Source organism: Diadema antillarum, unplaced genomic scaffold, assembly GCF_040938485.1.
Source record: "Diadema antillarum isolate AM-2024a unplaced genomic scaffold, OU_Dant_1.0 scf00000075, whole genome shotgun sequence".
NCBI lineage: Eukaryota > Metazoa > Echinodermata > Echinoidea > Diadematoida > Diadematidae > Diadema > Diadema antillarum.
This window is the reverse complement of record NW_027270964.1, coordinates 1,573,932-1,587,067: the sequence shown is the minus strand read 5'-3', so window position 1 is coordinate 1,587,067 and position 13,136 is coordinate 1,573,932.

Here is a 13,136-nt window from a genome sequence, read left to right as displayed (position 1 = left end):
TTATTTTGTAAACAGATGGCACCTCCAAGATGTCCGTCCGGTCTTGCCAGTACCACAGCCGTTGTCTGGAACTTGTAGGCTCCATGAACATGACTGAGCCTAAAGATCCTGAGCAGGACGAAATTCTAATATTCGGAGCATTTAAAATCCATCCGGTCTTTCCATCTTGCTGTAAGAAAAAAAGATAGAGTTAAAATGATATTAAAATAAATCTATCATGCACTGGAAGAACAATGTTCACACAAATGAACGTCTCTGATCAAAATTATAAAATCAACATTGTTTTTAGATTGCGTAAATTACCTAGAACGATGTATGTATACGAGGGCCATATACTGTGGAATAATGAAAGAGCTACTCCTTATTGTAGTAGTTGAAAATATGTAAAACGTTCAGTGTAACGTCTCTGACGTAAACATCTTTACTTATCAGTAATTAATGGATTTGATTTTTACAAGACATTGGCATTATATTTGTATTGAGGAACCTATGTGCTACAAACATAGGCACCAATTCGCCATGATGGGTCATTGATATTGGTTTGAGAGCAGATCCTAATTGTTCAGAGAACGTCTCTGACCTAAACCTGTTTTTCTTACATTTCTGCTTCTCTCACAAAAAATACGTAAACTAAAGTGACTACTACATAATAATCATAGACTATTAACCCATTACTAGTCATAAAACATAGTTTCTGTCCTGGCAATGTGTTTACACTTGCTCAATCAACAGAAAATCTTAAATTTGAAACTCTTTTACATATTTTCAACATCTTTCGGGAAGCTTCATTTTTCTTAATACTATAACACGCTCGTCTTAACTTGGCTCTACTTGTTCCTATTACACTAACTGAGCCCATCCAGAAATAAATTTACTTTAATGTTCTCATAATTTGTATAGTGGATGTCTTTATTTCATGAAACAGTATTTTTCAGAGACGTTTTTCATTTTGCTCAGAGACGTGCGGTCTTTGATCTTCGTGCAGACTCTTACATATTTACTGTCTATCCTCTTTTAATTTAGCTCTAATCCAAAGATTAAAATACATAATTTCACAAATGATACTGATTGGCAAATCTACGGAATAATAATTCTAATAAATCGGCACAAACAGCAGGAAAGTTTTTGTTATTACTCACATTTTCAAGATTTGTGGGCATATCTGTCGTTGAACTGTGCTGACTCGATTCCAGGATGGCTCGTCAGTGAGTAACATAAGCACGCAAATAAAGTATCATGCAGTGCGAAAGTGTCAGATGAGGGAATATCCCTTCAGAGACTTTCAATCAGGGACATTCGTTTTGATCAGAGACATTCGCCAATTCAGGTTTTCAACCAGAGCTCATTTTTGTGGACAGTATGCTACTAAAGTTGCCAATCAACACAGTCGCCTGGCTCACACTGACATACTGATAACCACTTTTTATCTGAAGCATAATCCACTTTCATTAATGACACCATTAAGCAACTGAACATCTCTGATGGCTATTCGGTATAATTTTCTTTAATGAGCCACCACACGATTATTTCACACAGCTCACACACAAATTTTGATGGAATGGTAGAATGGATAAGACGCTAAATAAATATGGCCTTACGTGTTTTCATAGTCATCCTGAATTTTTGGCGTTAAGGAAAAGATAATTCATTCAGAGACGTTCTTTTTCAGACATAAGTGAATTGAACATTCCCTCATAAGATAAATAATACACACGTTCACAGCAGAAGTACTTGATTAAATAGTTGAAGTGTGTGGGCTTACTCACAAGGAAAAACAAAGCTGTAGAATTGCATTAGAACAAAAATTAAGACGTGTGATTCTGGGATTTTTTTTGCAAAATATGCATTTTTGTCAATTTTTTCAGCTTCAAGGCATTATTTTTTTCTGAAAATGCAGTAAGAACGCTACAAAGTACATATTTTCTGAAAGGTACAACCCTCCCCTACCAAATGATACCTAAAACCATGAAAAACACCCCCAGGTGACAATTTTACAAGGGTTTGAATATCGAAAAGACCGAAAATGGCCAATTGTACATCGTTCAACGTTTTCACCCATATATATATATATATATATATATATATATATATATATAGGCAAGCATGGTGTCACCGGACACCATGGTATTACCGGACACGCACATTTTTGCGTACTGATGACATTCTGTACGCGCGAGACTTCGTAGATTAGCCTCACAGAACTTTGTGTGGACCGAAATCGCAAAAAACGCCACATAAAAATGTAAAAACACGAAAAAATTCACATTTTACCTCAAATTTATAGTTGAGTGACCCGCACCTCGCTTATAGTTAATATTTATGCATGTTTGAATCACATTTCGCGGCTGAAATTCTATGAAATCCCACTCACATACAGGAAAAATGCTGAAGATTCTATTAGAACCAAAAGTTCACTGATCAATATCGGAAAAATTGTAGCTATCGTCCTCAAACGCGAACGATGCGGAATAGTTGTGCGCAAGGGGCACGCAACTCATCACCCGCGCGTGCAGCTCCCATAGACAAAGCACGTATACTCTAACCAGTTGTCGATTTCTCACAAGGTTTTATTGCGTGAACTGTTCGAAATGGTCAAGACAGACATTTTACTGTAAAATACGAAATTTGAGCTTCATTTGCAGATTTTTTTTTGTGTCATCCGCTCGGTGAGAATGTGTACGGTGATTTGTGGGATGAATTGTGATTCTGGTGCAAGGATTAGGTGCGAAAGACCTCGATTATTCGATTACGAAAATAGCGTCCGGTAATACAATGCGATTTTGCACGGCGCAAAAAACCACTATTTTTAGAGGGGTATGTTTGAAGCATATTTTCTAAAAACTGGAACGAAGAAATGACGTAAGTTGGCTGAATTCGTAATTTCCATGAGTCTGTGAATAAGTGGTGTTGTTTTTAGCCGAAATTTCATTCTATGAGTACGGAATTCAAAGCCACAAAGAAAAGCGTCCGGTAATAGGATGTTCCACCCTATATATAATTATATATATATATATATATATATATATATATATATATATATATAATACAAACTTAAATACGTATTAGATATAGGTAAATCATTATGCTTCCCCAGCAAACCATTCATAATACGTTTAGACTGAAAAATAAAGAGAAAAAAAGGAGATCCAGACAGTAACCATATGGGAGATAGTATACATTTGTGTATATAGAGACGGAGAGAGAAGAAGAGAGAAATAGCAAGGAAGAGATAACAAAAGAGATAAAAAGAGATAGAAGAGAAAATTGAGAATGAGATATAAACAGATATGATAAAATGAATATATCTTTGCCATTTTATATTTATATTCAAATGTAACGAAAAGTACATCGCTTTGATCCATATAATCATATCATATTATTATCTCTATATTTCACCATATCATATCATCATTAATATCAAAATTATGCAAGGACGGAAGTACATAATCATTATACCATAAAGGACTTACCGGTAACCCGTACCGCTAAATTCCTTCCTCGTGGCTTTAATAACCGACGATACATTCTGAAGATTGCTGTAAGATAATTGCAAGAGAGACTGTGTGTGAACTTTCAAAACCCTATCGATCATCTTTTCCATGATGATCAAACATGGAGGGATGGTTTGGTGTGCGTAGGCTGCCGAAATATGCACGCATATAGACCAATTCGGTTTGGGTGTAGCGGGTTTTTTATGGTAATTTTATAACTGGGGACTTCAAGTATGCCTAACAAAAGATAATTCATGCACTGACATATCAACGCCCCTGGCGCATTGCATAACCCATTGAAAGTGCTTTTGTTCTTCTTTCGAAGCCCCCCTGGTATGGCCGCCATAAGTTACAGTGCTCTGAAGTCGGATTCAGCCACAGACAACCGATTGGGGAAAAATTATAAGAGGAAGTGATCTGTAGGTAAGGAATGTCTATCCAGTTGTTGCAATCTACCCATTGGTGTGGTCTTTTCATAGGCTGGAATTCATTCAGAGGTCATGGTACAAATTAATATATACATATATATATATATATATATATATATATATATATATGGTATATGTTATATATACATATATACACTCAGCAAAAAAAGAAAGTAAACACTTTTTCGAGATCATGTTTTTCATAGAAGATTTTTATGAAAATGAATGTTTTATATAGCATATTAAAGGTAATTTTATTGGCTATTAAGCTAATTGGTTTATTAGAAAGAAAGCTCTACGCATGACTGAGTACATTCGTTTTTGTCCTCCAAGGCACAACATTAAAAATTACAAAAATTGACATATTCTGTTTCATTCGCAAGTGCCCTTTATGAGAACATTGACAACAAAAGACCAGTTTAACACAATGAGAGACATGAATGAAATATGAAAAATAAGTTTTTGTTCTCTTTATCTTTCTATAACCTCTAAGAAAAACAAAATGGGAAACTAAAGGGGAAAAAAGAATTTTCTGTCAAGTCACACTTCAAATGACATAGGAAATAATAAGCATAAAAGATAATTAAATAGGCAGAATTTCTGTATCTATTTCTTTTAATCTAGTGATTTAAGAGTCCATGTGACAATTTCGAGACCAAAAAATATTTGCAATTTCCTAATTTGAAAAAAAACCCTCACATTTCTACCATTTTTGTTGATTTTTACTTCTTCTCTTATTTCATTTGAATTTAGATTTGATATAAGATGCTTTATTTTCCTCCATTATTTTTGGTCTTCATTGATCTTTTGGGCTTTAAAGATATCATAGAGATCAAAGGTTTATTTTTGCAAGTTAATTCATGTCTCTTTTGTGTGAAATTTGTTGTTTGTTCTTTATTGCTCAATGGAAAAGCACATACGCATGAATGGCAACTTGTTCAGTTTTGTAATTTTTACTTTTGTGCCCTGGAAGAGAAAAACAATAGTGTTCACTCATGCATAAAGTTTCCCTTTTTGTTGACCTACCAGGCTGATAGCCATTTAAATTACCTTCAATATGGTATATAAATACATTAGTTTTCAGCCAAATATTCTATGAGAAATCCAAACTTAAAAAAGCGTTTACTTTCTTTTTTTGCTGAGTGTGTATATATATATATATATATATATATATATATATACATACACACGCACACACACACACACCATATATATATATATATATATATATATATATATATATATATGTATATATATTTCCCCACTATATACTTCTATTAGGTGCTAATTTTTGGTTGCTTTTCAATAAGCCAGTTCGTAGTTCCACTTTGCGCAGTTCCACTTTGCGCATGAGCAGAAAAAAAGGGTCATTCGTACCAACACGCATGTTGGTTTTTAAATTCACTGGGATAAGCATCTGGGATGTAATGATTATTCAAGTAATCCTTATAAATGCTGCTTGCCAGCACATCCACCTGAGAGCGAAAGTGGTAATTGGCAAAATTAATAGAAAGATATTGTTAAAATAATTAAAAGAATGCTTTCCCAAGTGTTAATCGACGGATCATTCTGGTCATCTGGTCCACACAAGTTCATTCTTTCAAATTTTCCACGAAAAATCAAAGTCTTTATACAAACAATTTTGATAAGTTCCGTAGATGCAAAATACAGTAAATTATTCCACTTTTCTCTTTCATGCTGCAGGGCACGACGCAATAAACATGAATGACAGTGCTTCATAAAATTACAGCCCTTTCCACATATAATGATTAAAAACTGTTCTCTAGGTTTAACATACACAATAAGTTGGAGGATGCAAATGCGGGAGGGCAGATACGCGATTTGGTCTGGTTTGATTTTACTTATTAAAATAATTGATTATTAATTGATAAACATAATTGTAAACGCTTAAAATAATAATGACATAACATAATCATTCGTTTCTGGCATAATTTTTATCAATATTTCATCTTTATTTTTTCATTACTGTTTTTTTTTAAGGTTTGATTATTCATTTAAAAAGCAAATTGTATTTATATTATCATCAAATTGTCGAATTCCCCTTTAACAGTTTACATTTGTTGTTTTTTTTTTAAACAAAAGATGATAACTGCGTAAATAGTTAGGAAGCTTATTCAGCACATCAGGTCTCGCGGATTTATGAGCCAATAGGATCCCTTGGTTATTCTAGTAAATGTTACTGCGCATAAGTGTTGGATATGTAAATATGTTTTTGTTGTTTGGAACAAAATTGCTAGAAGTTTAAAATAGAGTGTTTTCATGTATTTGTTTGATTTGGATCTACCACAATTCCTCACATGCGATTGCAGTATGGTATAGGCTAATAAAAGTGTTATAAGCCAGTGAGATATGTGTGTTTTAAGGCAAAATAATTTTTTTTATTGTAATATTCCTGTCATTCTAGATAATTGTGGAAAATGCGTTAGCAATACAGTAATTTCAGCTTAAATGTTTATCAATAGTAACTTCCAAAAGAATTAACATGACCCCTTTTACCTAACAATAAACCATCAGTCTTTATATTATTTTCAGTATGCGGTGTGTAATTGGCGTGTGTAGTTCAACAATCCACGAAATTCGTTTTACCAATATTCATAAATAATTTGCTGTATTTAAAACAAGAAATTTTCGTCAATTTCAATTTATCAACGGCATCGAAGGCCTTGCTGAAATCCATGAATTTGACAATAATAAGATTTTCGTGAGACTTGTTTTGTAACTTTATCTATTAACTGTACGTTTGCAAAATCGGCCGATCGATATTTCCTAAAACCAAATTGAGATTGAACAAGGGCGTCGTTAACAGTCAAAAAAACCATGAAATTAATCTTTTATATACAATCTTTATTTAAAGGACAAGTTCACCTTCATATACATGTGGGTTGAGTGAATGCAGCAATATTAGTGGAACACATCAATGAGAGTTTGAGGAAAATCGGACAATCCGTTCAAAAGTTATGAATTTTTGAAGTTTCTGCTCAGTGACGGCTGGATGAGAAGACTACTATGGCTTGTGATGTCATATGAGTACAACTATATAAAGAAAGTGTAAAGAAAATTCAAGATATTCTCACTTTTCTCACATAATAAAAGAACACTCGACTTCTCTCTTTCAGAAGTCAGGGGGAATAACATTACCCCTAATATAAGTTAGTAACAAGTCGAAAAAATGTCCAGTTTATTCAAAAAGTCAAGTTTTGTGAAATTCTCTTTTTATTTTCCTTATATCGTTGTACGCATGTGACATCATACACTGTAGTAGTCTTCTCCTCCAGCAGTGATAGCACAGATATTTTAAAAAATCATAACCTTTGAACGGATTGTCAAATTTTCCCCAAACTTTCACTGATGTGTTCTACTAATATTGTTGCCTTCACTCAATCCACATGTATATGTATATACTGTTCCGTATTCAAAAACGTGCCATCAGAAATATCAACCATGTCGGATATTTGTCCCACACGAATGATTTATTTTTGAAAAATAAAATACTGAAAATATCAGATCTGTTCAGTTACAACGTCGGCATATTTATGTACAAATTTTCTGCCAACGAGTTACCGGGTGTTTTTACTAGCATGTTCAGAAAAAACTATTTGATTCATAATTATCCTACCCGCCAAAGTGACGCATTTCACCTTCCACGTACTCGAACAATTTTCGCTAAAAAAACGATAATGTATACGGGCCCTAGATACTGGAATGACCTCTCCCCCGAAATAACAAGCTGCTCGTCCTTATATTCCTTTAAACGTAAATTAAAAGAGTTTTTATTGAGTGCATATTTTGCAGACACTGAACAGTCGTAATGTCTTATGTAATACTGTGGTATGTTATTGTCCAATCAAACATTATGTCAACACGTTGCAGATTCCATTTAGGGTCTTGCCATCGGGCTCTCTGAATTCATCATTAGCAATTCCACATTCTACTTCGTTTCCCTCTCTTCCTCTTTCCCTCTACCCCTCTCTAACCTTCTATGCAGAGCTTGACGGCAGGCACCAAATGGCTTAATAGTTGTACATGTTACTTTTTGTGTCTTACTGATCATATCCTGGTGAAAGTTTTAATGCAACAATAGTTCATAGTATATATACCAAAGTAGGCTGTATAATAATGATGGCTCGGTCACAGTAAGTTCATATTAATGTATAGTTGGTTTGTTTTTCTCTTCTTCTTTTTCTTCTTCTTTTTTATTACATAAAATTTGGCAACCTTACATCATCATTCTGGTCTTATCTTCTATCCGTTCTCCGTTTCTTTTTCACAAACACTGATTACTCGGGGCTTACAGCCAAACAAGCTAGCTTTCATGTAGGTCCCGTCATACTTCTCTTTGATCAACCCCATTTCGATTTCGATTTTGACCAGTTATCATTACATGTAATTACTGTGTTATCACCATGTATATTGTTTGTTTTCTGCACATTGTTCACAAGGTAAAAGAACTTGTCTGGTTTCTGTTGTAATGTTCATAAATGAGAAGTATGAAAAATATATGAATTGAATTGAATATGAAGGTGAACTTGTCCTTTAAAGACTTTTGAAATAGAGATAAAGACTCAATAAGCCTATATTTGTTACCTGTGTTGTATCCTTTTTATGTATTGGTATCACGTTTGCCATCTAAAGCAAGTTATAAGGTCATATTTCGTAATGGTGACGGCATATAGAAAATATTATTTTCTATATGGAGATGCAAATGAATATGTTATCTGTCCGAGTAACGTCATACTAGCTCCGTAATACACAGATGACATCTTAGGCTGAAATTAGTGAACAATATTTGCAATTTCAGTTTGAGCGGCGGCAATAAAACCATTGTTTTAGCTGTTGGACATGATAGACATGCAGAAAAAATTATTATCACCGTGTATCTATGAAGCTTAATTAAAAAGGAAAAATAAATAGTAACGTTCATTTATAATTTACGTTCATAATAGGGATCTTTTAATCTTTAATATTTGTATAATAAATTTCATTTTGTGGTTTTATCATTCATTTTTCGAATAATTATCACTTCATATCAATTTCAGCTTTTTGCAGTTTTGTCAATGATACATTACGTTAGATTGACGAATTAAGTAAGCTTATTTCAATATTGTTCGAAATTATATTTCAATATATTATATTTGGGTTCAGAACCTATTACAGGTCTTATTGAATTTGATATTGCTGCATAATCAAGGTGCTATTTTACGGATATCTTTAACGGCTTAGGATTTACTGAATTTATATTCTTATCACAATATTGTTTTGATTCAGTCATCTTTTCATAAGCGTTTTTAACATTAATTCTTCATAAACATCAAACCATTGCTTGTTCCCTAAATATCATTTAAGGCTGCTACATTTTCAATACTTTCTTTCCTCATATCAACCATTACACTTCGTTTAATATCAGTGGTATTTTGAAATAATCGTGAAGATCTAAGAAATACTGGCAAATGATCGAATCAACAATTATGCAAAATACTACTGTAATCATCTTCATCAAAAGTGTTAGTAAATGTGTTGTGAACATGTGATGAAATATGATGTGGCTATTCTGGTTATTGTACTGTATTGTATTGTACTGTATTGAAAAAAGTGTAATCATAGATTATGGTGCATTCAACAAACTTTCTGTTATCATCAATATTTTGAGCAATCAAATTATGAAACCGAGATCGAACAGATAAAAATGATGAAGACGAATTTCAATCAATATAAAAAGTTACGTTTAGAATTATTACCTTTAACGGACAATTTCATCCTTGTTTGTTATTAGTAATCTGAATCATCTAACTGCAAATGAGTCAATCTTCACGTGTGGTAAATTGTGATAAGATATTAGAGTATAATTATCAACATCTATCTTCAATAACATTTTCTAACCATTAACACTGATGAACCCCTTCCGTGCCAATTACTCAAATATGAGCAAATTTCGCATACATACCTACGGACAGGATATAATGTGGCACACTTAAGGTTAACCAATAAATGAGATACATTTATGAATTAATAAAGGGCTCGACCGGCGTTTAAATTTCGCTTTCGGTGATGTCGTGATCATATATGGCAGTGCATCATACGACCCAACGCAAATGAGGTTCAATCGCACAAATCACTGTACTACACAAATGACAAAGCTTGACAATCAAAATTTGACAGCATTAGAATAGATTCCAGGTGTGTGGAGTTGTCTTCATATAACATCAAACGTTCATCCATATAGACGCTTCCCATCAAGCATACGGTTATACTTTTGTCGGTCCCCCTCCCCTTACGATAAGGTTTCGCTCGTCTCGTGAATACACAGAGATGCAGATGCCCAAATATAGTTGATCTAAAACTTTTATTAGAATCCAAAGAAATTTTACTCACGTTTCATTGTATGGACAGTATGGTTCTTCCTGCGCCGTCGTCCCAGCCGCGTAAAACATAACGAGGAGAAGGGAGAATCCTAAAGACATCATTGCACAGGGCATCAAACTGTGCAGGGAAATGTGTAATCAGACAGTATGCTACTGAACTGTAACACAGCAAAGCAGATGTCTGTAAGTCGTAGCTTGTTTTTATACACACCATAGGTAGAGATAAAATGTATTCAATGCGCACTGATGGTACATTATCAAAGACTGCTATGTGAACAACTGAAAGAAATCAGGTACCCCGAAGGAGATTTCTGATCATAAAATGGCGAGTTATCGCCTTGTAAACATGGCGTTGAAATGTGGTCTTACTGATTTCCTGTTGATCCATAAATTCAACCACTAAAACTTCTGTGTTGTATTTCCAGGCAATCGTATGTACCCATGCAATATCATGAGTATTGCAGCGTCCGGTGATAATCAAGATGTGAACATCCGTATATCAATACTGTGTACCATTTTCAAGACTTTTAGCCGTGTTTAGCGAGATGTTTGCACATTAACAACTTGGTGCTACTGAATCACGTTCAAAGGCTTAAATTAAAAGATATTATTTGTTGTTTACTGTTTTCCTTTTCAATCGCTACCTCTTAACTCTAAACGTTTGATGCAGGCTATTGTGATATCACTTCTCAGAGGGATAATACACTTTTAAACCAATAAGGATCTGAATAGATGGCCGCTGCCTCAATATTCTTGTTCATGTATGACCGTCAGATTTATATAAGAGCGTACTTGTCATGGGGTGTATCCATTTCAAGACTCGAGACGCGCATCCTTGAATAGAAAAGACAACTGAAGTTTATTAGGAAGAATGAAAGAATCTTCTCTAAAAACCAAAGAGCCAAAAGATTTATTCCTTACAATTATTATCGTCGAACATTTCCATGATACCACATAGTAACAACTTTAGATTAATAAGTACAAAATTCACGAAGATTTCAAACGCCAAACGGAACGGAAAAGCCGCTGAAACTTCGATTCGTTATAATGGTCCTATTTTGGGTGCGTATCAGCAAGGTGTGTAACCACACAAAGGTGTAATGCAGTCGGTTTTAGCTCTTAAAACGGAGGGGGAGAAAATGCTCGGGATTTAGTGCAGCATCCGTGGTGGATCAGGCTCAAGTGATGAAGCTTACCTGTGCCAAGAAAATCGCGCCATACAGATGAACGTCGTCTGCACATGATCCAGTCAAGCGGGTTTACTGCTCGCTGAGGAGAGCGGAGCTTGTTTAGCCAAGTTGCGTTCCGATGTATAATATCAAGCCGAACTTCCACCGCCTGTCAACACTTGCACGCCCGCCGCTCACGCCTTGTTCTGTTTCGAACACGGGGAAAACAGGTAAGAAAAAAAAAACCTGGAGTCATGTCATATTATATTCACCTGGTAAGAATGCAGTCACTGCTCACGGCACCGTAGCGGGGGCATGCAACTTGCGACTGTTTGCTGTGGTAGCTCGCATGGCTTCAGTCTAATGATTCCCCAAAATAGGACGATGCTTCCTGTTTGACAATAATACTAGTATCATGATTGGAAGAAGCTAGCGACAAATCAATCGTGCCGCCAGACGAGAATGTATGTGCCTACTTGACTTTCCAAGTCAGACTTTGGCCGTCAAAACATCGAAAAAACAGCAGATTTCTCACTGTTTCTTAAATCAACTAACATCAGCGATCCTCACTATCACTCCAATCTTATCTAAAACTCGTAGCAAGTTGTTAAAACTGCTTTACAGGACTGTTTGTAATATCAATTTGTGCCAGGAGCCTTTAGAACTAATCGTAAATAAACTGATTTGTATCAATATCGTTACTATAATTACTAATGATAATCGTCATCATTATTAACATCATGTATTATCACAAAGTTGCAACAACAAACTAAATAAAATCATAAAAACTTACGAACTACGAAGAGGGCTATAAGCAAAATGAAACAAGAATAGTTTTGCGGAAACCCTATTCGATCTTTCAGCTACAACTGCTCTATTATATCAGGTATATTGTCACAACATGCACGTTTATTATCTCTGACCGTATACACCCTAAAATCAAAAGCATCATTTTAATACCCTGCAAGAATATTCATATATGTTCACATGAATATCTTATAGGAGCAATGTGGCGATACAAGATCATACATCATGATTCATATCAGTGTTAAGAGTAGGCCCTATTTGTGTTTAGTATACCTTTAACCATTTGTACATGGAAGCGGGCCTTTATAAGAATTATTAATGTGCTTACCACAAGCACATGGATAATGTGTTTTTTGTTGTTATTGTTGTTGTTGTTGTTGTTGTTGTTGTTGTTGTTGTTGTTGTTTTCTTTTAAAATCCACTCTGCTCAATTACCTCCAACAAAAGATTTGTTCTTCTGAACTTCATAATCGATACAGGCGTCAGTGATCTCTTCTCCAGTCAAAATGGTATAATTCATAAGCTACGCGAAATAATCCTTGGGCGTCCATGGATAGAAGCGTGTCGGACTAAATGGAGTGCAACGAGATCTCGTATCAGATAAGACGGAAAAAGGTAAACAATGCGAAAATGCCTTTTAGGCTTGGATAAATCGTACGCGTATAATTATAATGACGCGTTAAAGAAATGGACGCCATGAATAGTGATATCCAGGGCAGTATCTTTTAGTGCTGTTGCTACACTTCTGGCAGGAGAAAAATGCCATCATTATTATCCATGCATTGTCAAGAAGAGAGAATTATGCATTTAAATGGAGAGGTATTATGAGTTAAAAACACAACACAAAACATATCCTAGTGG